General features: G+C 46.1%; 1 protein-coding gene across 6 annotated transcripts in view; it reads right to left on the bottom strand.

Moving 5' to 3' along the window:
* The window catches only part of KIRREL3 (kirre like nephrin family adhesion molecule 3), a 341383-nt gene that overhangs the window by 237571 nt on the left and 77308 nt on the right, over window positions 1-26504 (bottom strand). The window contains exon 1 of one of the 6 annotated variants that reach the window (XM_030022472.2): window positions 25316-25394. The exons of 4 other annotated variants lie outside the window; for them this stretch is intronic. The gene's annotated coding sequence lies outside the window, so the exon portion shown is untranslated. Of the gene's footprint in view, window positions 1-21342; window positions 21425-25315; window positions 25395-26504 lie in introns of those variants that run through there. One more of the 6 variants, XM_030022473.2, reaches the window with a different exon arrangement.

Here is a 26504-nt window from a genome sequence, read left to right as displayed (position 1 = left end):
ACGGATTTTCATTTGCTACACAGTTTTCTCCAACCATTCAATCTTTCTAGCCCTATTTATTCTTTTACAAAGTCAGATGATTGCTATCTAATGTTAATATTTCTTTGTGCTGAAGAAGTACAGGGATTACTCATAAAATCTCTGCTCCTGCATATTCTGAAGAGTAAATAGTGGGATTTTCAAAGCCTATTTGGCATCAGCCTAAATCTGCCTTTCAAAACTCCTTCGTGACCAAACCAGTTGTCCAAAACACTTCTTGTTGTCTCAACAGCTTCATAATTATGATCGCGCTGTCTCGCTTGAAACAGATTGCTTCCAGCTCAAGGATTAATCTAGTGACGTACAGCGAAAGTCAGGAAATTCAATTCCTTTTAAAATACTCAGAAAGCACCGAAAAGCTTCAAAGTTGTTTGAAGGAAGCAGGACAGATATCTCAAAGTCAGACACTGAAGAATGAATCAGTCACCTGAGATTTTTCTTACAGTCAAAAGAGAGAAATGAGCACTTTTAGCAGGCAAGTCTCCTCAAATGCCTATTTTCAGCTGAGACAAATCATCCGCTGAGGTTGCCTGTTTCTCTCCATTGACTAAAAAAACCCAAACCTGGGAGTACAAGCTTCATAGCTCACACTTTCAGACCCCACCTGAAACATTAAACCATCTTCAGTAATACCAGCATGACACAAAATACTAACAAACTGCAAGGGATGCCTTACCTCAGAGCTTTATTTCAGATGTTTTCCTTGCATGTGAGGGATTCCCCAATCCAATCAAGTGCTTATTAACTGCCCTGAGCTGTTATCAGGAGAGATGTACTGCTGTAGCCCAATTTATGCAACAAGTCAAGGATTAAGTCACTCCTGGTACTAAGTTTTATGCTATAAAACCTGTGCGTGCATCCTGGGAAGGATGTCCCAATGGACTCCTCGTTCATGCTCCTGCAATCTGGTCCTGCAAAGCCGGTGGAGGTCCAGCTGCCGCTGTTGTTGCTGCCTACTCTGATATTTTCCACCATCACCCACTTGGAAATATCTGACTAATTAGAAGCTCAACCCTGAAAACTTAATTCAGCAAAACTCCTCCAGCGTCTCTCTCCGGTAGGAGATCTGAACTCGGCATCCCCAACTATTGTGCTCCGCAGGTCGACAATATGCTGAATAAACAGGTAGTTTGGATTTCTTTGCCTTTACTTATAAATCAATTTTAATTACAACGACGACGACATAAGCAACAAAACTGAGCCAAACTGCTGGGCCCATTCTTCTCGCACACTAACTATCACAAATTAAATGGTGAATTGTATTGCGCTCTGGGTATTGTCATGCAAACGAAGAAAAACAACTTGCTTTCCAATTTCCTCATGCAAATATAGACTGAATTGTTGAGACAGAGAATATATTTTGCCATCTCAGTGGTTCTGCAGAAGATAAGAGGAACTGCAAAAGTTTTGCAATTTGTAAGCTGGCAGCTTATTAAATAAATAAATAAGAACACCGCCCTGCAAAACCAAATGCTTAAATAACATTACAAGTAAACTGTCAAGGTCAGCAAATAATATGTTTAAACAATCTTGTATTCCTTTTGCCTTTCTGCAAAGACTATGCTATAATTTATGGGTTTATTTCCTTTTCAAAGAAGTTTCTTGATACAGTCTCAAACTCTACTGGAATATTAAAAAAACAACAGCAATACTTTCCAGCCCAAATGCTATTGCACAGTGCTCTGCATTCATGAGCCAGTGCCTGTACCTCCGTACCACGAGGTAGGCGGCAGTGCAATACTGGTTTCTGTGAAGTTATACTCCTACCCAATAATTGTATTAATCCAGAAAAAGGCATGCAGACCAGACCTATGTGTGCAACACCCACCACAAGAAGAAATAAACTCCTGTAGATATTCAGAAGAGCCAAAGGAAAGGGGAAAAAAGGCAACTCAGTCGTGAACACCAAGGACCAGCCAGTATTTTTACCTTTTCAGAACTAAATGAAAGCTCAAGAACAATTATACAAAAGCCTGGGCTCTCCTCCCAGTCTCCTTACGTGTTTCATCTCTGTGGCTCCAATTCTCAATCCTTCCCTTTTATTCCACATCCAAGAGGAGCTCCTGCTCTTGCAGGAGTTATCCCCTTGCCCACATAGCTTGCGTAAAGGCTGAACTACCCAGCCTGCTGCAGGTTACCCCTTCGATGGGTACGCTTTCGTGGTGTCACCTACAGCTACGGACAATGACACTATTAAACACCACCCGCAACCGTACCTCTTCCAGCTCCGCATGGCCTGGCTCTGGCGGACAGAGCTAGACGGTTTCCACGCTGAAGTCATCCCCAACACCTATAAACTCAAATCTCCATCGCAGGGACAGCAACAGCGGCCAAAGCCCCAGAAGAGAGACATTGATCCACCAGGCAAGGAAAGGAGGTGCCTCACCACAACACATTCCCTTGGCCCGGGCCACCTCCCCTTCTTCAAACCCAACTCCTTCCAGACCAACCCAACCAAGTCAAACTTGTCCAGCTAAGATCACATTGGGATCGGTAAGAAAGCATTTCCTTCTTCTCCTTGATTACATGCTCGGTTGCTCTGGCACACTCTGCTGCTAGAAATAAATTGATATAATTCTTAATAACAGCCCCATTGGGTTTGGTAGGAGGGAGCTAACGCCAAGCCGCTGACCATACGTGGCAAGCACAGAAAGGGAGTGGGAGGAAGGTTTCTGCAGAGCAGCTGTCAACCCACCGGTTTGATTGCCAGGGACTAAAAGCATGTAATTCACAACTTCTGCACACTGGAGAAGTTATCATTTGGAAGTTGTTGCTCTGCAGTGGCTTGACAGTCTAACAATACAAAATAAATCTATTCACGCTGCTTTGGCGAGACCGAATCCCGGGAACGTGCTGCAAACAGCAGAGAGCAGCGATAAGTTCTTGTAACTTACAGCAACTCGGTGCTGTCCTCATTACCATATATTATCTTACTGCACACACAAGAGACCTTTCCAATGGACTTCGCTGTTGCTGAGCTTTTATTCCCTACTCTGTGTTAAAGCTGAAAGTACTTTGTGCAAGCCCAAAGCCCTCCTGATATCGCCGGGTTTGAAGTGCCTGACAGCTGCAGCGCTTTTGCCGGTTCTCTGGCCGATGCATTGCTGTTAGCAGTGGTTTCTGGAGTCTTGTAAAGAGGATTCGCGGCTGAATTTTGTGCTCTGTAATGCACAGGGACTTAGCACATCATCTCCTGCTGGTCCCACCGTGTCAGGCCAGCCTAGGTAGGGTAGGGCTTTGTAGCAGAACGGTGATTAAAAGAAGGGGGAGAAACTTCTGCGTCAAGGGGAAGAGCAAAACCAAGACAAATTCACAGACTCCAGAAGTGAGGCACCAAATTAATCAAAGTGGACAGGGAAGGGAACAGTGCTCTGCCTATCAGTGGGATCTTAAATGCACCACTGTTGATGAGAAAGGACGGCAAGACATCTTCATTTCACCTGCTCACACTCATAGAGACAGATGCAACACGCGTCAGCGTGTACGGACTTGCACTGAGATAACACAGATGCCAATAAAGACGCATCCAGCCTGTTAGCAAAGCCTGCCTGATGTCATTTCTTGCCTAACCTCCCGCAGCTCGTGCATGATGGAGCTCTGGAAGTGTGTGTCCATGACCACTGCTTTGCCCAGTAAAGAAGCCCTACTCTGCTGGCTGAAGCAAATCTGCAACGCTTTACAGCAGCTAAAGTTCTCAACTTAGACACGCTCACCAGCAGGCAGTCACGTACACACGTTTAGCTGTGGGGCCTTTACAGAAACAAAAATGTTGCCTTTTAACAACTGTCTCTGGTTTTCCAGCTCAGGAAAGCTGCTCTGAAGATGCTGTGCTGAGCCCCTGCCCAAAGGAAAACATCCACTCTCACCCCAAAACCGAGCTTGGGTTGGTATGGGAGCTGCACGCGTCCTCCTTGTGCAACGCAGCAGAGACGGCAACGAGTGTGAAGGGTACACGAGTGATTTCCCTCCAAACCGGAGGACATAGTCTTAAAAGACTCAAAGCATCAGACCCAGCAGCCTGATGAAGCAACGCTGCACCTCCTGCATGCAGCCCGTTTGACAATCTTGCTTCCTCCCCTCGAGGTGGATTTTGGTTCTAGTAAGATTTACCGGTGGTGCTAAAAGTTCAACTTAGCAAATTGCCAAGCAGCAGCTTATCTCCGAAAGCCCTGCTCGGGGAAGGGCTTTTTGAGTTTTTCTGTCTGGGATTTAGGGTTTTCTCTTGTCTTTCCTTAAAACAAAGACTCTGTTTGCACTGATGCAGGCGGAACTTACTGCCTTCCTCAGGGGATGGAAGAGCAGCTTTAGGGAATGGGAGGCACCACCTCCATGGCCAGGTTAGCACGTAACATACTGCAAGACAGCCACGTGCTATACATTGCAAGCTTTTATCCACCTGGAACTGAAGACTTTCCGCTTATTCCCTTGCACCTAAACCAACCTTCTGATACCAGCAGGATGCAATCTTGATGTTTAAGTGCTTTTCCCAAATCAGAGTGCTTAAATTAAGTTTGTTTTTCTTCTCTATTCCAGCTGGGCTAGAAATCACCCTGCCAAAATCCACAGTGCTGCAAGCTGGGGGAATCTCATCCAAATTCCCCCACCCACCCTCCAAAACTAAGCTGGAAGATGTGTTTCTACTCACGCCTTCCACACGAGCAAACTTTTGCAGCTCTCAAACCCCCAGTTTCCTGAATTTCTGTCCGACGCAGATCCAAGATTTGTGTTTGGCTGGATTTTAACCGAACGGCGTCTCCTGCCTCTTGGTTAGGGGATCAGCGCACGGGTAGCAATTCCCAATTTATTCCTATAGCTGGATGCTCAGTAAGCAGGCGACAGCCGTAAGCGCTTCTTGACAGGCACTTGGAAATATAATGCGCCGCGGGTTGTGTTTCCTTCCTCTTAATAGGATGCAAAGCTCCGTTTTCAAAAGAATATGCTAACATTTTAAGCTCTTTTTGTTAGTATAAATGATAATGTAGTCAACACAAGGGCCTCATCTCTCCTTGAAGTGAATATAATTCCTATTCACCTTAACACATACGCATCAGGCTCGAGAATAAACCTTAGACAAGCTCTCCTTGAGTGGGCCTCATTGAAGGCTTTACTCCCAGAGAGGAGCTGATGGAGGAGTAAACGAAGCTGTTCTTTACTGGATAACCAAAGGACGGACTCGAGGCCTCTTCAAATTGTACACCCTAATGCAGCTCCTCCTTTAGTGCAGTGCAAAATGAAATCTTTCAGTCTCAGCAGAATTATTTTTAGAGGAGGGATGCAATAAATAATCTGCCTGAAATAGAGAGGTCAGGGTGTTGTCCAAGAGGTGAGGAGACCTTTGCTACTGGCAAGCTACAGAAAAAGTGTGGAGTAAAGCCATAAAAAACAAAAGCCGTGGGTTTTTAGGAGCACGGACCTCTCCAAGCCCCTTCACCATCAGTATTTAGGCTCATGGTGCTTACCCATGCTTACGGATCAGGATTACCTCCATGTGCGTCAGCCCCTCTCAGAACAAATTCATCCCGCTGTCTCTAAAAGACATTCACAGAAAAATATACGAGCAGCACTCGGGTATGGGAAGAGGAGGAGGTGTAGAAACCCTACAGGTTTTTCTCCTTGTGAGGTTTATGAAACCACTGTTCTCCTTGTTTTCAGCTCACGGGTTCCTCATTACACCTGGTTTACATACAACCCACTGACAGATTCAGAAACAAACATGTCTCGCTGTTGCAGGATTACAAAGGAAGGATCAATTCCACGCTGTCAATCCCTCCGTTTCATTAGAGACTGATTGGGAGGCATCAAATCCTGTCTTCCAAGAGTCAAACCCGTAAACAAGACAACATTGTTAAAAAAAACCAACACACACCCCCCCCACACACACAAAAATAAACAAAGAAACAAAAAAAAAACCAATCCACAAAACAACTGCCAGATGCCAGAGATTGCTATGAGACCGCAGCGCGAATAACAGTTTGGAAAATAATTGAGCTATTCCTGTTGGCGATGAAACCAAAGCCCTGGTGGGACAGGCAAAAAAGATTTCCCAAAGTTATTAGCAACCTTAAGAGATGTTTTCCCTTACAGGATGAGAAAGAAAAATGGTGCCAGAAGGAGAAAAGGGGAATTGCTGGGAAAAACATCCTTCCCCCCTAAATTTTCAATACAAATACAATTTCCAAAGCTGGGGAGGTGCTGGCTGGGTTCCTTAGGAAGGACTAAACTCACCCATGTTTTTTCCTAATGCACTGACTGTCAGTTCAGCTCCTTTCATGGAGATTAGAATTCATTTGTAAAAGGGAAAAAAGGGGGAAAAAAAAAAGAAGAAAAAGAAAAGAAAAGGTATTTAATTGGCAACTGAATTCCTCATGAAACAAAGAGATGGATTCATGCAAAGAAGAATAGGGAGAGCTGTTTTGATATCTGAATTTTAATGACTCCATGGCATCCCTATTTGTTATGTATCTGCTTTTCGAAATGTCACGGCTGGCTCTAGTGGTAATTACTGAATTTCAACATTTATAGAAAAGCAGCACATACAGTATGGAGATAATTGCCCAGTTGGACAGTTATGAGGGATCCAGGTTTCCCCCCCCCCCCCACGCCCTCTCTCCTTCTGCAACTACAGAATTTTGGTAATTATCACTAGAGCCACTTGTTAAAAAATCAGAAAGCAGGTAAACAACAAACACCAATGTAGTTTATCCATTAAAATTCAGAAAACACATCATCATATTGATCTTGGAATTACAAACTGCTGCATCTTGCAAAAAGCAGAGCCCTTACGCTACGCCAACATTTAGTATTGCTGTACATCATACAGCGAGACATTTTCTTGATGGGAATGGTTATGTAATAAACACTATTGTGTGGCATTTGCAGGTAAAAAAATCAATTCATAACCAAGTTATAACATCAGCAATGATCAGACCACAAATCACGAGGCTTAAGGTGGATCAGATGTTACCACAAAGCACGGACCATCCACCAGGGCTGCAGCTCTCCAAGGAGCAAGGTGCTTCAAAAGATTTTGGGGGTTTGCTGTTCATGTTCTGGCTTAAACTACATGTGCCCCATAGGTACGGTCTCTCCCCAAATACTCCTGCATCCACAAAAAAAAAAAAAAAAAAAAAAAAAATCACAACAGAAAAGGCAGCTCAGCTCCCACTTCGGCCAGTGGCTGCCCTCTGTAGCAGCAGCTTCCACCTGCACAACTCTTTCCTCTTCTCTTTGTAGGAAATACTATCTCACAGACAGGAAAATCAAGACACTCAGACATAAAAAACACTCTTGATTTCATACAGTGCATCACTACGAGGGCTGTGATGGCATTATATTCTATAGCTTGCACGTGCACCGCCCGGAGAGTCACAGCAGCATTCAAAGCAGAGACAAAAATGTTGGCTCGGCGCAGAATTCAGGTTCAGCTTCAAACAGCCCAAGGTTCTGAGTTTTCAAAACATGGGATTTGGGTACGTTCCTATCTTTAATCAAAGTGGCGTACAAAGAAAACTCACCTGCTTAGAAGTAGGGATGTGTTAGAAGTAGGGGGCATGGACTCGGGAAGGTAAACACACAAGTATATAATTAAAGGAGCAAAGACAGTTAACGACAGAGAATCTCATGGCTTTTACAAAAACAGTAAAGGAAAAGACCATTATATATACACAGGAGATAAGTGGATACAGTGCAGATAAGAGTGACACAGGGAAATTGGAGGCAGGAGAGGATAAGAAGCTGACACTGACACTTACAATATTTACTTTTGCATCTGTGTTCGCAAATGAAGAGGATGAGGATTTGCCTAAGTCAGGGATCAGATCCCCAGGGAGAGGAGAAGAGGAATTAGGGAGTGTGCAGATAACACAAGAAATGGTCAATGAAGGCTTAGGGGAACTTAAAACTGACACAAAGCATTAGGGACCAGATGGTAACATGCGCACAAGGGATTTAACAAACAGGGGAAGCAATGACAAAGCAGGACTTCAGTCTCACGGATCTCCCTTAAAACGGGTAAGACAGGGAATGGAGAGTGCAAGTAGTTGGACATTTATACAAGAACCACCAGTAAACTCCCAAAGACCCCATTACTCTGACATCTCTTTCCTGTCATTGCTACAGTGAGTAGGGTGCATTATCTAAGTTGCTAACAGCAATGGGGGTTTTTTGTGGGGAAAATCACTAATTTCATTGCTCTGAGGGCTCCTATTGAAATGCTCTTCCTGCCCTTATTTGTATTACTCCAGGCTTGGCCTCTTCCAAAGAAAATTAAGATCTGGCTGTTTTCAGATGGCCAGCAACCAAATCTTATATATCTTTCAGAAAAATCAGGCCTGAACCTACTTTCTCAAGCCATCACTCAATGAGACAGTTAGTTGTAATTAAATCCATCTTTATTCAGGACCAAGTGTAAGCTTTTGCTTAACTTAAACCACCCTCCAAAACCAACACACGTGACCATCACAAAAGCTGGAGGGGTGCCTCCTTCAATCAAAATCTTAATGCATGCTGGGGATATGGAGAAAGAATCAGCTGCCCATCGACTGGAAGAAGAGTATTTATTTGGAAGCTAATTTTTAAGGGGAAGGAAAGGCTTGAAAATGCCCAGGTTCATTAAGAACAGTCAACATGATCTCATGAAAAGCAGATCAATCCTTATTAACTCGTTAGAAGTCTTTGAAGAGATTACTTGACTTGGTGGACAAGCGAGCTGCAATTGGCATGCACCTCGCAAACGGACTGGGAGCATTTGACAAAATGCAGCCCATGCGGCTAATACTAATGGCGAGCGTCTGAAGTGCCTGATGATGAAGAAAGTGAGAAAGTCAGGTGCAAGAAAGAAGATCCACAAGGACATCTCGCAGGGTCAGGGACTGCCTCTCAGATGCTGCATGAGGCTCCCTAAGAGGTAGGTGAGAAGGAGCAGGTTTTATAGCTCACACTGCCCGCAACCCACAGGATAATTTAACTACTTTATTGTCTGGCCCGGACACACATACTTGTACTGTAACACCGAGCTTTGCCCATTTTATTATACCTCCCAGCTTTCTGCCTAACCCACAACTCAGCTCTGCGACTCCCTGGCAGGACCGAGCATCCTCCTCCTGCTGGTGTCACAGCTAAAACTTCTCCTGGAGCCAGGAAAACAGAAGTCCGGCCAGAAACACTGATGGAAAGGCTGAATTTGAAATACTACGCATACCCAGCAGGACCCTAAGTATGGACAAACTTCTCCATCATCTTGCAACCATCAGCCCAGATCTAGCAACCCATGATGTCTTGGAAATACACCCCATTGCTATTCCAGAAGGAACAAGGAGTGGGTAGGTAATAATCAAATAACACTGCAGAAACTTAATATCACTCCGCCATCATTAAGGATGAACGCTATCCAGATGAAACAAAGGGGATAATGAGGTGTGCAGTGGAGGAGGCTGGGAGCCTGCCAGACAGTGGGAGGATGCCACTTCCTATCATTTTTCATTGGTAGAATTGATAGATTGTCCCGCCAGCCTCTCCCCCAATTACACATTCATCCCAATTAAGGAATCACAGCTGATCTCCTCAAGGAATGAAAGCATCAGGGTTTTCAGATAGGATGGAGCAACTTTGCCTCTCAACTCCTGCAGCTGCTGGACATGAAGCCCTTGCCCCAGCCGATGTCCCGTTTCTTCCATACGACAAGAAAAGACCATTTCTCGTGTCCCCAGACTGCTTTCTTGTTCTTGGGCAGGCAAGAAGTTGAACTCACGCCTTTCGCCCTCCTGTGGTGCATCTGCGTGCCCACCTCTGCAGGAAGATGTCTACACCCTGCAGAGAGGATGATGCCCCAACCACAACCCCCTTTAGACAGCCGCTAAAATCCCAGGCGATGTCTAGATTATCGTTTCGCATGCAGTAAGACAATGGCAATGCCAGTGTCGGACACAAGATGGGATAAAGGAAAACAGAGGTCTCACGCATGCAACTTATTAACTTGACATCGTAAGGTACGCCCCTATAATCACCCCTTGGAGATGTACTGCAAACTCAGATCATACTAGACAAGAGAGACTCCCCCTCTCACACCTGAATAAATACCGTAATCACAGGAAAAGCTTCAATCAGAGCTTACAAAAATCCCACAACACAGATCCATACGACGCTACATTAATGCTCGCAGTATGACTTGTTATCCACAAAGGAAACACTGCTGTGTGATAATGAAGGCATTCGATTGGGATTTCTAGATGAGCAACAAGAACTGCCTGGTTACTAGAGCATGACACTCGAAGCTGGGATGAATAAGCTGTTGATTGCTAAGATCAGGCTAAGTCACCTGCGGCTCCACTCAGGAGCCTCTACTTGCACACCACCACCGTCAACAGCCCAGGATGACCACGATGCCATGGCCGTGGTCGCTCTCTCCTGTTTTTCAGCAAAGACCTGGGCTTTCCGGGCATGGGACTCGCATCATTGCATTACCACCGATGCCACGAAATTCAAAGAGGTCACAGGAGGTAGCAAGGTAAAAGTGGCTCATTGCAAGTGGACCATTATCTTCATTAATTGAGGTAGGATAAGAGCTGTATGGGCCAATTTTTACCCATTCTTCTATCAAGAGGAACAGCTCACCTCTGCAGGCTTGCGAGCAAACACGAGTGTGGTTTTTTTCCCCGCCCTGCTTAGGATTCTTCATTAAACCACTCTGGCATTTCTGCCAGCACAGGGTCACAATTATGCCGCACAGACTCATTGTCTTTGCAAGAACAGCGCGATCTCTGCAACAAAGGCGCTTTTTCGCACTTGGAGTAAAATTATGAAAATTCATTGTTTTGCCTGACGCGAGGCTGGGAGAGAAGACGGCATCGTATGACTTGACCTCTTCACTGCTGGCTGCAGCTGCACATTAAAAGACAGGCCTGCCTATGCACCATCAAGCATCAGTGTTTCATCTCACCTTCCTGGCTTGGGATGTAAAAAAGCTCTTCCTGAGACTAGGCTCAAAAAAAGCCTAATAATTCTCTTGGCAGCTGGAGTCCAGGCTGGAAGCCTTATTTTATTGTTTTCCTACTACCTTTCTCTCGGAAGAAAAAGAAAGCGCCAGAGAAGTTTGAAAACCCTCGTTTTCATGTTCTTTGGCACAGAAAGAAGTGAACTTTCATCCTCCCTCAACACTGATTTTACATTAGCTATGCTGGGGCAATTCAGATCACAAAAAAAAAGTATTTTAAAAAAATTTTTTTTAAATATATATGATGGTCATATACATATATATATATGTATATGACCATCATTAACAGGGAATAATTTGGGGCTGAGTGAAAGCAGATGAAGAGAGCAGTACTTCTCCAGGCAACAGTCTGCCACCCACAGCTTTTCCTTACTTTCTCTGCACAGATGAAAAACGTCTTGAAAACCCGAGGGACATGTTTGGAGACAGTCTCCATTCACTGCCTATAAAAAGGGGATGCCTCTCCCCAAAACACCACCTCACTTCTATCTCTGTGTGTGTCAGCAAGAACATGACTTTGGACGGTTTTGGCAAGAATCAAAGGTTTATACGGGTGACGAGGGTGAGTGAGGGCAGTTGATGCTAAAAGGGAGGAGCAGTTTGGGACAGACAATAAAAACTTCAGGCTTCAGGTCTTAAAGCAGTTTCTAGCAATTAAGAGTTAGGACAGGACCTGTCTGGAGGGTAGATGACCCTCATATCTGCCTGCTGCAGGATTTTTCTTCAATCTTTCTTATAAATACCTAATAGTGGCCACAGGCAGTGACGGGACACAGAGGCAGCTCCTCGAGAGCACCGTAACTGACTCTAATTGCTGTCCTCCCTGGCAGCTTAGCAGAGAGGACCGATGGGACCGTCACCACCGTCCGCCCTGCTGCCGGCTGCGAGTCCAGTCCCAATGTCTTGACATAGCGAAGCAGCTTTCCCAGGGATTATTCCCCCCCCCCCCCCCCCCCAAAGCCACACTGCTCATGGCATAGAACGATACCCCACCCCACATACTACAAAACAGACGAACACTGCTAATGCATTAGGTATGCATGGCTATGCAAGGTAAAATATTGCACCTGCAACCCCACACATCACGCACATCTGATATGATTAGCTCTAAAAAGCTTGGAGCTTTTTAGGAAGGACCAGCTGAATAGCTGATGGGGGCTCTGCCCCATACACCTGTAGGTGCTTTACTCACTCCCCCTCCTTTTATTTTTAATATCATTACTTCTCTAAAAATAAAATCAACTTGACACTGATTAAAGCTGAAAAACCCCACCAGCCCAGTCTCTCCATGTGCCTGACTCCAGGGCCCCTTGATCAAATTGTTTTCCTTCTCTCCGCTGATCCCCGTGAACTCTTCAGCTCGGCTCGCTCTGCCCGCAGGGGACAGGGCTGGAAATGGAAGCACAGGTTTTCCCCCAGCGTCGAGCTGTCAGAGGTGGCTCCGTGAGCATCAATTCTGCGCGCCCGCTCTTTGGGAGCTGAAACGCAGCTTTGGAAATGGAAATGAAAGATTTCATTCCTATTTTCTTCCCCCCCGCCTCTTTCCCCTGCCAAGCCTGTAACAAGGTGGAGATGGAAAGTGCCAGGGATGGATGAAAATAGGAGGAAAATAGCTGACACTATTTCAGCTAAACCAGTCTTAGGATGAGGCAAGGAGCACCTCCAAAGGGACACCTGCCCCTGACCCTTGCAATAAGGGGCAGTTAATGCCCTGAAAACAGGGAGGCTACCTCTCCCGCAGGAAGTAAGTCCTGCCTCAATTAGCAAATTTTTCAGCCCAGATGGAGCAGGACGATTATCTGCCACAACTATCACTGCTGCCTTCACCTGCAAAAACGACCTGCCTGGTTTTAACCCTTCCCTCTCCTCCCTAAGCACATCCCAGCTTTTCAGGCTTCACCAGGTCCTTCTCCTTTCCAGGCTGATCAACCTTGGCTCGTAAACGAGGTGAGTAGCTGCAACAGTTGCTGCTTTACGAACTCAGGCTTGCAGCATCTTTAGGAGGTTAGGGGAGAGAGAAGAAAAATAATACATTCTGCTGCCTCCGGAAACCAAATTATTCCCCAGCCAACACGCAAAACCCGCTCATGAATTAACCACCTCTCGCTAATCACTCCCACTTGATATTTATCACGGGTACGTTTCACAAGATGAATCCTGTCACCAGCTTTTGCAGGCAGTTGCCAAGTCCCAGGAGCAGCTGCAAATCTTCATTAATAAAATTTTTGGGTTCGCTTTGTTTGGGCTGGAGATTGCCACCTCCCATCCCGCCACCCAGTAAGTACAAGGCGGCAGCGTTACTGAAATCCGCGTGCAAGAAAAGGCTTTGGAAATTTTAAATGAAAACAGATGTTGAGAAATGCCATTTTCCGGCGCATACTACAGTAAATAGCATTAACATTTCTAAGCCAACGGGCCTCGGAAATTCGACCCCAAGAGGGACGCGTTCACAATTAACGCGAGGGGCTTCTCCTGCAGCCCTTCCGCAGGCGGCGGGGCGATGGGTTCACGTCTGCTGCCGTCCGTGGCGGAGGCAGAGGTAACTAGGTGTGAGGAACGAAGTCTGAGAGACCCCTGCACGCCAGCAAGGAGCAACCGCAGCTGCCCCTCCAAGCGGAATGACCTCTGCGGTCCTGCAGCTTCAGACCGGGCCTGCAGACTCGAAAAGCTAGGTATTCCCTTCATACAGAGATGAAGAGGAGTTACCAGAGGATAAACAAGACCGTCCCAAATACATCAAGCAACTGTATTGAGATAGCGGGGAAAAAAGCCAACAACAGAACACGCTCCCTCTGCCGTTCCCAAAACCACGCGTGAGGGGCACGTAAGACGGTACCAAGCTGCCGCTCTCACCCCAAACCTCCTGCCAAGCTGTCCTTGTATTTCTGGCCTGAACACGCACGGTGAATTAACGTACTAAAAGGGCAGGAGGGAGCTAAAGCAATGCTCGAAGGCAGCCGGGAGGACTGGGCTTTGCTTTGGGGGGGTTCACTTCAGCAGCGAGAGAGGACAGGTTAAAACCCTGGCACCAGATGCTCCTAGGCGCTGGGTCTGGGTGCTGCGTCATTAGCAAAGAGCCAAGTGAAAAGCCACTTTTCCCAAGCCCCACGGCTCGGGTAAAGGTTTCGGTCTGGAGGAATGCTTTGCAACTCGTGTCCACAGTCACCCTTTCAGGAAGCTTTGCTGTTTACAGCAAGAGCGTCCTCGTGCACGGATCAATTCCTTGAAGAGGTCGGCTCTCACTTGTCGGGTCAGCTCTCTATTCTCCTCCCGGCGCTCAGGACGTCCATGCTTTCAATAAGCCAGTGCTTTTACAACATGCTTTATTAAGACCACTGGTGTATTTCATTGTGCCCGCGCGTGTGGAGCAACATCGCTTTTTAACAGGGAGCTGCGTGAATAGCATCCTCTTGCAATACACCAAGCGTGTTTTGTTCGGGTCTGAATTAAACCAAGCCAGACCAGGAAATTCAGAGTTTAAGCCACAAACACTGCCTTTAAATCAAGGTAATGCTTGTAGGTGCAGCCAGGAGCCGTCTCTTCCCACCGCAGTTACCCTGATAATAGGATCATTCCAGTGCTCTTGTCAAGTCTCCTGGATGCTTTGTTCTGACCGTTTCCAAACAGCAAACCACTGGTCACACCGCGCCGCTCCCCCCGCGCAGCTCCAAAGCCGCTCCTGCAGAGCTTCACCCCTTCCCTTCCCCACCGGGCACCTGCTTTGAAGGTCCGTATGATGAGTAAGACCAGGCCTATAGGATGCAAAAGCAAAGAAGAGGCACGAAACGAGGGGGAAGCACGAGCAACTGCGGGAAGCAAGAGCTGCAATCGCATCTCGAGCGTGACTCTGGCTGCCTCGCCGCAACACCCTTTCCTTTGCTATCTGCCAACCACTAGCAGCTTTTTCTCTTCCTACTTGCAAGTCAAAAAGCTGGGAAATTGAGGAACAGAGGAAAAATATTTGCTCGCTATCCAACCAAAAAGCTGGGAAATTGAGGAACAGAGGAAAAATATTTGCTCGTTATCCAACCAATTAGTTGGTGGTAAAGACAGCAAACAGAAGCTAAGTCTCCCAAGCACCACATTTTTCTTTTAAGTGCTGTAAGCAAGCTAATGACTCTGCAGAGTGCTGGAAAAAAAATACTGTAAGCTACAGCATTTTTGAAACTGTGAAAATAATCTGGAACTCTCTAGGTTTTTTCGGTCTGCAAAGAAGTGATGGAAATGTCTCAATTCCGGGCTATTGAGCTTTGGGAAAGACATCCCAAAAAGCTTCCCTCTTTTTTTTTTCCCCAGCTAGTCCTAGCAGGCAAACCTTCACAGGGTGAGCCCCGTAACACTCAGCAGCATCTACGTGCATCGCATACACCTTTTCACACCATACCTGTTACTTAAGGGGAGCATCAATATTCCCCATGTATTGGAGCGACAAGATCATTAATGTGCCTGAGGACACAGATAGGATGCTCCTGTTCCCCAAGCTCTATCTCAGAGTGGGAGGTAAGTGAAAATACACTTCACACTCACCAAACTCCTGATGCCACAGCAGTCAGAAGGGTTGAAAAATACCATGCGCACATTGGACCACCTAATTCACAGGAGAAAATTCGGTTTGGGGTCATTATTGGTTATTCAAGGTGGGAAAACGCTTCATTACCAGGTCCAGATTTGATACCACAAACCCATACGCTTTTCCCACAGGTTCTGACCAAAATGCACACCTAGCACTAATGCTATCGTAATCCTGATGGCTTTATATCATGGGTGTCATACAGAATTCAAATTATTTATTTCACTATACCCATATCCCTCCCAAGCTGCTTCTGTCCCAAAATTGCCTCTTATATTTTCTGTATACAGATAGTAATAACTAAAATAACCATGTGGATAGATATCATGAGCCTAGAAGGTAATAAGAGGCAATGACTCCAGTGACTGAAATGAAGGAGAAAGACAGTTAATGAAATAGAGATGCCTACCAACATGTTTTAAATCAATTCACAGAGGCAATTTAAACAGCCGATCCTGTCATCATGTTTAAAATATGTCAATTCTGCTACTTTTTCCCCATTTCCCTTTTTGGCTTAGTTTCTTTTGGTTTTCCCTTTTGCTTAAAAAAAAAAAAAAAAAAAGAAAGAAAGAAAAACTCACCTTCTTGGGTTCACAGCTTGAGCTTGCAGAAAGACAAAAATCTACTAGGACACAAGTGAAGTAACTCCAATGACAGAGTGCCCTGGTTAGAAAATTCCTAATAAATCACCAAAAACAATTGCTGCTCCAATGCCACGTTTGACAAATTGAAAATAAATTGCATCAATTGCATGGGAGCCAGGAGAGCCCCGTTCAATATTTTCTCCCTAATACATCTACAGGTGGCGGGGAGGGGAGATTTTAATTTATTTATTTATTTATTTTAGACTCCGATCAATAGCTTATTCTTTTCCGATACACCATGCTCGGTGATAGTTAGTAAATATTCAGCTCTCCACATTATTAATGTGTGTGCACGCATACCAAAACACTGCATTTCCCCCGTTCTGCGCGGTGCAAGCGTTGTGTCATTCAAACGCACGCAATTATGAGCTATTTAAGTGAAACGATTTGAAACCTGAAGTTTTTATTCAGAGATTCTCCTCCATACACATGCTCCTACGCACACACTCCCTCATCTCCGCTCCCTCCAAAATCATGGGTAAAGCCAACTTCTTCTCCAGTGCTTATTTTTGAAGTGTGCTTTTCTTCACCTGGATGGCATTACCAATAGCCTAGCACCACATACATAATTTCTTTGCATTCCTGTAGCTCCAACAGGCCCCACCTGATAACAAAACTCTTTTGAGTCTGCCAGCTCCATCACAATATTCCCATCAAATAATACTGTCTGTGCATGAATGCCAGCCAAGGCCAAGTGAAAAAAGGACAATATGGTGATTAAGCCTATGTAAAGAATACCTCTGATCCCCCTATACAAACCTCCATACAGACATAGATGCATAAATTGAAAGATCGTGGTCAGGTAACGTGATCATTCGTGCTATATTAAGCATTGCCAAAGTTAAGACTACTAAAGCCCTCCCTATGCATACTTGTTACACCATTTCATTTCAGGATCTAGAGCACGCACACAATAGGCAGAGCTCCTTTAATAAGGAAGCATTTAATATTGCGATTTCTCCTTGCTGCTCTATGGGTGGCCCCAAGCCTTATTTTGCTGCACGTTATTCTGAGACAGGGTATTAGTTTTCTCCTGGGCTTTCCTATCGTGCTCATCGCTGCAGCACCTGAGCGCAAGCAACTCATTAAGTGAATACTGTCCACCCTGTGCACGCTGTGAGGGCACGGTCCTGCGGAAAAAACAAATATGCTGTGATCACATAATTAAGCCTCCGTAATTAAAGTCTCTTATAATGCAAATGCAGACTGCATTCGGACATAGCCACCTCCTCCTCCTTGCTGCATGACTCAGCAGATACCATGGAAAAAAAGAGACCCTGCTCCGGTTGACTCGGCAGCCTTAAGGCTGCGAGGACAAGGGACACACGGGACATGGCCAGTACAATCTTCCTCCTTGTGGGAGGATTTCCCAGGCAGATCCAGCCAGTTTCTATCCTGCCTATCAACCTGCAGCGCATCACACACTCGACACCATGCCTAATGCAGGGAAGAGGTTTTTTTCCGAGGTAGAAGGGTTTTTCCAAGGTTAGAACGGCATTTTCATGACCCCGCCAAAAGCACCAGTCCCTGTCCTGAAGTGCTCAGGCTCTGAAGCTACTCATAGGTCATTTCTGCAGCCGGCAAAACCAGGGAAGATGTGTTTTCCCCATTAGCCTCAACCTCGGAAATGATCAAAAAAGTCGGCTGTGATTTCAGCTACAAAAAACCCAAAGCATCAAACAGCTCTGCACCTCCTCGTCCACCCCTCCCTGCGGAACAAACAAAGCCTGTGAGCCCGGAGAGGACATCTGGTCATGGAAGTTTCAGCCCAAAGAGTTACAGCTTGGCATGGTTACAGGCAAGGGAAAGCAGAATCTTATGGGAAGTGGCAGGCAATCTTAATAACAGGTTGTGGGGTAATGCAGCCGTACGCAGAGAGATTTGCGCAATATTCGAGTCCTTGAGATGCCTCCTTCTACAAGTTTCATATGCGCATACCCTAGATTTCATAGATACAACTGCAAACATCTACCTCCTGACTGGGACCTGTTAGAAACAATTTTTAACAGTGCTCAGACCCCTCACGGTGCTAAGGCAGTGCTTGTTGCCCAGCTGCCAAATGCACAGCCCAAAACCCCCTGCTATGTCTCCAGCCCTCAGCCCTTGTGCTGCTGTCCTTACGGCACGTGGTCTTCAAGCTTTGGGAGGAAGCCAAACCCGGTTTCCGTGGCCCAGCACGTTCTGCAGATGCTAATTTTTGCAATTATTATCTGGAAGCAAGTGGAAAATGGGCTATTTTGGGGCTACGAGGCTGCCCTAAGGAAAGCAACAAGTGGCCGTATCGCCCTGAGGGATGCAGAGGTTAAATTAGGGGCAACTCCACCGTTCACGTGAACAAGGTCAATGCACAGCAAGAACAGATCCCACGCTGCCAGATTGATGGTATGGAGCGGGGATGTCTGCTCGCTCCGTCAGCCCCCACCACCCCCGGCACTGGCGAGACGATGCCCCGCTACAAATCCTAACTCCATCCCGGGGAAACAAACAGTAACTTAGAGACTTCGGCAAACCCGAACCGAGCCCCCGGGGAGAGGACTGCAAAAAGACTGCCAGCAAAGGGCTTCGGCATTACTACGGTTCACGCTCCAAGAAAAACGGGCTTTGCCATGGCCCTGCTAAAAAGCTGTGCCTCTTCCATTAAGGGAAGCATAATTCAGAGTCGCTGAATCCCAGGCAACAAGCCCATGCAATTGTGTTTGTGTCTCTACTCAGGGTAAGAAATTAGTTATCTGCCTAAAACAAGCAGGCAGTTTCAAATGCTGTATTTGTGTAATTTGCATGCCTCAATAATGTTTTATGTATTACGCTGCTTATAAGCTAAAATGTACATGCACGCTCCTGCAAATTTAGGTAAATTATGAATAAATTAAATCTTATCTAAATAAACAAGTGTCTTTTTGAACAGAAATGCAAGCTGTCATGAATATTTAAGTGGACAAGGATAAATCCTCTTCATACAGTGTTACTTCAAAGAGGATTTTAGAGCTTCCTGATTTTTAGTTAGGGGAAAGTAAAGAAAAGAAAAGAGGAGGGGAAGGAAACCTCAGGCCCAGCTACTCTCGGGGGAAATCACTATTGAAAAATCTGGCCTTGTAGGGAGAGGCAGCAAAAGCTCTTTTTCTGGAGGCCTGTGCGGGGTTTTTTTGTTGTCATTTTCTACCAAAGGAAGACTTTTAGATAGTGTTTGCAGGAAGGAAACTGGAGCAGAGCCGAGGCATGGAGCCCAGTGGAAAACCAACGCTGGGAAAGGAGAAGAGGGAGACTTTGAGGGCAGAGTCGGCATCGTGCATCACTGATGTATTTCTGCATCCAGCACGTTGTGGGGCTGGAAAAGGGGATCCCACGAGTTTTTAGCCTGGTGTGGTGTTGAATGAGGACTTTGGGCAGGCGGTGCAACCTCTGGGTTCACTTTTCTCAACTGCACAGGGGAGATAAACATGCAAATACGATAGCAAAGAAGAGCCTGGAGATCATCTATCTTATCTCCCTGCCAGAGCCGGATCCCTCCTAATTGCTCCTCCGCGGATGCTTAGCCCTGGTCTCACCCATGACACCAGGGGGCAATGTGAGGCTTAATTAACTGAAGTCTGTAAAGAGCTCCCAGATCCTCAGATAAAAGGTGTTATGGAAGGGCAGAGTGTTATCAGCTGGAAATAAACCCCGGATAATCTTCTCTCATCCAGAACTAGACGTCTCTTAATAATATCCCTTCGGCACTGCGGCGGTCCTGATTAAACCCCATCTGGTGCTCCAGCAGGAGTTGTGTGGGAAACAAGAGGGCTGGGGGTCCAGACAGCAGCTTTCATTTACTAACATTTTCTAGCACGTGTCTATGTTCCCTTGCTGTCTTTAACCTGGAAGGCTTAACTCCTCCCGATAGCCCACAAAGTCCCCATAGGGCTCAAAGGGTGGAGATGGGCACGCAGAGGACAAGAACCAACTTGCAACCTTCAGCTGGCTCAAGAACCACCACTGAGCCACGAACCTGGCACTGGGAAAGAGGAGAATATTATTTTACACGTTCTCGGGAAATGACAAAGGGAGAAATGCTCCAGGTTTTTACCTGGTTCCTTGGAGAAAGTGTAGCCAATTTTATTTGGGAAGGGAGGGGGAAAAAAGAAAAAAGCATAAAGGACCTGGTTAGGCAGATTCTGCTGTAGGACATGGAGGTTTACCTGCATTCGTGTTGGGTCTACAGCAATTAAGGGCTGAAGCTGTCGGCCCTCAGGCATGCGTGAAATAGCTCTAGGAGACTTCGGCCCACCTCCAACCTAAAACACGTCACCATCTCTCAACAGCAAGCACCATCGCTGATGAACCTGGCCAGGGACCTCCTCATTGAGCCAAAGGTGGGCATAATGGAACGAGCTGCTGATGCCAAGGGCTAGAAGAGGAGATTCTTCCACCAATGCCAAGGTTGAGGCATGCCAATGGGACTTGGTGGGTGCTTCCCCACTAGTTCCACTGACATCAAGGCCCCAACCTGCCACCCCATATGAGTGGAGACCCTTCACTTTGCACCTGTGGAGGGTCTGGTAGCCAATCCCCCTCCCAAAAGGCAAACCCACCTTTCCCAACAGCAGGCACCCCTCTAACACGTGAGCCTTCAGCATTTATTTGCCCATGATACTCCCACCTGCCCGTCACTGTGGCAGTTTAAGAAACAACAGTCAGTAGGGACAAGCTAAATACGCCCCTAATGAGCCGTTTCAAAACACACTGGGGTTGCATATATTAAGCAAGCACGTACAGCAGGGTTATCATTTAAAGGTGTAGAATAAGCAAGCTGGCTTAATAATTAACTCATGTGTTATTAGGAGATAATGGCAGTAGCACTGGAACTGCAAAGCAAATAATGCCATTTCAGGCTGACAGACAGCAACACAAAGCCTTAATGAACCACAAAAGACATTGCTACAAGCATACCCCAGCTCCAGAGATGGGACCAGCACCTTGCAAGTAAACCATCACATCAAATAACCACAGGCACATCGCTTGCCCTTCCAAAACCACGACTTCAAACCCTGCACTGTCCTTTCTTCACATTCCTCTTCCTCATCCCACCTACCCTTCACCCGTGGGGTCACTCATCCCCTTACCAACTGGCAGGGATCTCGCTGCGGGACGGAGCAGAGACCGATGCGGACTGGGGAAGCCAAGTTCTTGTGCAACCACTGTGTCCTGAAACGGCAGCAGAGGGGCAGCAAAAAGTGCTTCCCGAATGAAACGCTTCCCGCCCTCCTCATACAGACGTTCCCATACAGATGTTCTCATCTTTCAAGTTTTGAAAGAAACTGGGAGGAAAAGAGGAGGGAGAAGAAAAGATCTTTCTTTAAGGTCTGTTGGCTTGTCAGATCTTAACCTTTAAATCAAAAGCAATTTTCAGAGTCATACGAGAGCAAAAAGGCTTATGAAATTGGTGCAATTGGATGTATTTTTTTTCTTTCCAGTGCATTCTGCATTTTCACGAGTTACATGGATCGGTTTTGGTCTGAGGCCAAGGCGCTGGATAACAAAACCAGAGGCTGCTGTCTCAGCCCTGCGTCCTGGGGAAGTCATTGAGTTTTGCCCTTCCTGAAGGACCTGCAAGACTCATTTACCAAAGGTACTTGGTGGCCTCCCACCTGCGCTATTTCAATTCCATGCTAACGAATTAGTCCCAGTGCTCCTTCATCCCCTGGGGAAACAATCTCATCCTCGTTCCAGCTCAGTTCTTTATGAAAGCATAATTAAAGTTCTAGCTGGGGATTTTAGCCCAGGATACTCCTCTTCAGTATTCATTTGCTGCCGTCCCTACGAGAAGATCACAGCACGTGCCTGGTAACAGCAGCTCAGAGCAAGAACTGCAAATCCCCTGCCCTTTGCGACCGAGCAGCTGCTGAGATACCCTACGAGAGGCTCCTGCAAGCAAGCAGTAGGATTTGAGCTCAGCCTGGCAGTGCAGGTCCATCCTCCAAAGGGAAAACAAATAGTTGTTGTTAGCAGAGATACAGCCGCGCCTCTGAACTTCCCTGCGTCTCATTCCTCATCAGGCATGCAAGGCTTCAGATACCCCATTAACTCTCAGCAACCTTACAGAGGAGGTTCCAGGGCTGGTAGCGGTGGGTTTGTTCAGCCCATGCTCTCTTTGGAGAGGTCGCGGGCTCTATCAGCCACCTCGCCGTGCAGCTCTGGTAATTTCCATCCCTAAGCCCAAAGGAAGAGCAGTTTGATAGTAAAAATGCTGATGCAGTCGTAGTAACAGAGCAGCGCGTGGCAGAGCAGTGTATGCAATGGGTCTCTCTGGAAAACTGTTTAGATAGCTTCTGCTTATCCAGTTTTGTCCCCCCATGACATTTAATCAATCAAGCTAAGTTGGGAGCAAGCTTGGGGGGGGGGGGGGGGGAACAACAACAACAACAACAAAAAAACCTTAAAGATGCGTCCCATTTACCTTCTTCATAGCTTCCAACAAAAACAAATTTACAGCAGAGGGAGGGAGGGCAAGAGAAGATGAATGAAATTGCCTAAGAGAGGGAAATGAGCAAACCCAAGAAAGCTATGCCTTTATTTAAAAATATATAGTTGAGAAGTCTAATCACAGAGCACTCAGCTGTGAGGTCTATCCATTATCAAGAGACTGACAACACACACTAGTAGCCAGTCTGGGAACTTTACTTAATAAATCAAAGCTGACAAGCGCTCCCAAACTGATATAAAAACGCTCTTTAATGTCTGTGACCTGCATAAGTTTTATTCATTTTACTTTCTAAAATAATAGATGAATAGCAATCGAAAACAACAATCTATTCTCCTCAAGTGGGAGTCATACATCTTTATTTTTCAAGCGCGTAGGGAGGCTGGTTATTAAAAAAAAAAAAAAGTCCCTGGGTGGGGAGGCACAGGGCAGAAGGGTGCGTGCGTGCCACTGGCATCTATCAGGAGGGAGCATGCAACTAGTAGGTAAATTACCATGCAACCTAAGGAGGGAAGGCACATTTCCAGGTTTCTGTGGAGGAGCAGAGGTGCAGCAGGAGCTTGCAGCAGGTTTCGTTTAGCAGACTTCCTAAACATCTTCAGGACCAGCCCTCACCCTTACCAAGCCACCCATCGAAACAGTACAGCAAGCGCTGCCAAAATTGATCCTGCGGTAACGAAGCATTTACCAGAGCCGTGCAAGGAAGTTCGGTGCTTAAGGAAACACTGCCAAAGGGGGACTCCAGGGCTATTTTCTTCAGACCATTTCTTTGACCCACTACATTTCTTCCCCCTTTCTAAGCAAGTTAGCAGCTAATTCAAGTAAATTTTATTGACATGTTACAGGGGCTGATAGGATGCTCAGCTCTACGTATCCCACGGCGGGGCTAAAATAGGCTCCAGATGCCAACCGCATCGCTCACGCCTGTCTGCACGCTCAGCTAGGGACCAAACTCCTCAACAATCAACAGGCTCAGCATTTCGGGTCCCCATCCAAGCCTGCAGCTCCACCTCACATCCACCAAGCAGGTCTTAATGATTTCATGTCGCAGCGCTCCTGTCAGCGTGCATCTCTGCTGCTCATAAGACAGGCTTTTATATCCTACATTTCCAATGTCAACAAAGTTTCTAGGAAAGAGTAAAGAACTTGAGACAGAAGTAATGAGCATCCCCAAGAGCACAGATGACCATCACGCCTCCAAAAGACAGATGCTGCAAATGAAGACACCCTGCTTAACTAGAAACGTTGCTTCGAAAAATTAGCTATGGCTTCAGGATTAGTAAAAACTCCCTGATAACTTAGATCATCCGCTTCCCTGCATTGTTGTTGTTTAAAAAAAAAAAAAAAAAAAGAAAAAAAGAAAATAGTTTCTCAACTGCTATGAATTTCAATCAAATTATGTATCTTGCAGGATAACAAAAAGGAGATTTAAATTGCTGTGTACGTGTTGCATCCCCCACCCCACCTCTCGGCTTTCAGAAGAAATAAGGTTTGATCTTTTCAAATGTAAATTAAGCAATTTGCAAAATATGTATTTTGGCATATCGGCAACTTGGCTTTCAAAACAAACTGGGGTTTTATTGATTCCATGAACCACCATCAGAGTTGTCTGTGGACCATAATTTTCAGCTTTAATGAGAAGAGATGCTTTTCATTTAGAATAATAACTGCCACGCTCCTGCGTTTTGGCCCATGCCCTCCTCTCCCATCACTGTCTGGCAGCCAGGGACCCGGTGAAGCAGAAGCAGAGAGGGATGCTCCCGACAGCCTGATCCAAAAAACCTACACAAGGCAGAAGGGAGCCTCCCCTCGATTTTAATCAGCCTTAATTCACACTGTGGTTACTAAGTGGCTGGGAGGACTGGTTTGGCATAAATCACTATCTTTCCCTGCAAGTTTAATCAACTTCCAACCAAACCAACCTTCTGGTGATGAGAAGGACCATAAAACAATGGAGAGCCATACCCTGTGCGTTATTGCTTCCACGGCCTTAAGCTCTGCTTAGGTCTAGGAGCAGCAGTGCTGGAACACCGACTAGAGCCACCTTCCTCATCCCAACACCTACTGAACAGTAATATGTCCCCTCTCTTCATATTGGGGTGGGGGGGAAATGTATTTGCAAGCAGCTTTCCATCTTGCTGGGCGCCCCACCAGATGTCTTGTGAAAAGGGAATACCCAGCCCTTTACCAGCAATTGGTCCTGGGAGCGCAGCTTTAATGGAAAACCTTCCTGCCTCGGGAAAGCAGACTGGCAGGAGACGTCACCAGGGAAAATTTTCTCTACCTATAAGGCAAGAAGAATGATTCTGCTTTCATATGCCAGGAACAACAAGGATAAGCTTCTTAACAACTGTGGGATGCCCAATGCTCCATTAAGACAAAGTCCCAGCAGACAGGAGGATCAGACTGAACGCAGAAGACCAGGGAACATAGTGAGCTTAAAATAACATCCAAAAGGAGTGGTTCACGGTTCAGCAAGCAGTCTTGGGTCAAGCCCAGCCTTTGGGACGTTACGTCCTGCCCTTCCACAAATCCTATCCCAATCAAACACTCCCTGGGCACATGAACACACATGGGAATAGCAAAAAGAACAACAACAACAAAAAAAGCGAGACCTCCAGAAAACAGGGGAATTATGCACGGCGGACCTCCGAGATGGGTATGCTGCGCCAACTGGGCTTCGTCAATCGGCTGCCTCCCTGCTGATCTGCAGCCCAGGAAATTAGGCTGCGTGATGACAGATGAGAAGCAGAGCTTTATTAAACATGATACCGGGAGGTATTTTACCTTCTAAACTATCTCAATTATTAAGTTATTGCAGGTTTGCTCTGGCCAAGCGCAGCGCAGATGCAGAGCGGTGCTGGCTTTCCCTCCGGTGAGGCTCCCGCACGAATTCCCTGCTCAAGTGAGGCACACGGCTTTCTGCAAAGCCAGAGCAAACCGGGAAGGGGTTGGGAAGTGATTTTGGCAGCCTAGCTTGAAGCCTTCACATCATTTATAGCAGGGAAAGGCACCATGGCTCCTGCTTTAGTGCACAAGTAAACTGAGGCAGGAAGGGTTTTATCCTAATCCCGTGCAATCGTAAAGAAAACGCTACGCTCCCAAACACGCATAACTTGCTTTATTTCTCATCCCTGACACAAAGGGCACTACAGAAGCACGCTGGGAGGAAAGTTGTGCAGGGGATGAGAACCAGGCACAGCAAATCAGATTTCCAGCAAGCCCCAGGAGCTGCGACCGTGCTGGGCATTGCTTGGTTTGGGGTCTTTCCCTGCAGAGCTGCAGCGCTCAGCCTAGCTACAAAACTGGGCAGGATATACAGGTATGCATGGTATAAGGAGTTTGAGACAGAAAAATATTTGTGAATGTCAACAACACCAAACGACTAATGGAGTTTGCTTTGTTTTTTAAAATCCAAACATTTTAGCATCAGCACTTCTGAAATAAAGTAATTTGACATTTTAGAAATAAATTCCTTTTGATAGAACATTTTAAATTCAAATTACTCTAAAAACAGAATGCTAAAGCAAACATGAGGGTTAAATAGTCCCAAAACCCACAGATGAACGTTTTGCATAGTTTTACAACAATCTGCTTTAAATTTTGCTTTGTGGGGGAAAAAAAAAAAAAAGGGAAAAAAAAAAAAAAAGAGTACTCCAATGCTTCTGGCACAGTTTGACCTGCGTTATTAGTTTTTTCCTCCAAAGCTTTTGGCTCAGCCACAGAACTGATCTATTCTCTATTTAGAGAGACTGACATAGTCAAACCTCCTGCGGTCAGTGCATACCCTTTGCCCAGGCATAA

This window comes from Aquila chrysaetos, chromosome 8 (genome assembly GCF_900496995.4).
Source record: "Aquila chrysaetos chrysaetos chromosome 8, bAquChr1.4, whole genome shotgun sequence".
In the NCBI taxonomy this organism is placed as follows: Eukaryota; Metazoa; Chordata; class Aves; order Accipitriformes; family Accipitridae; genus Aquila; species Aquila chrysaetos.
Note: the sequence above shows the minus strand (reverse complement) of the source record. Positions and strands in the feature narration are given on the sequence as shown.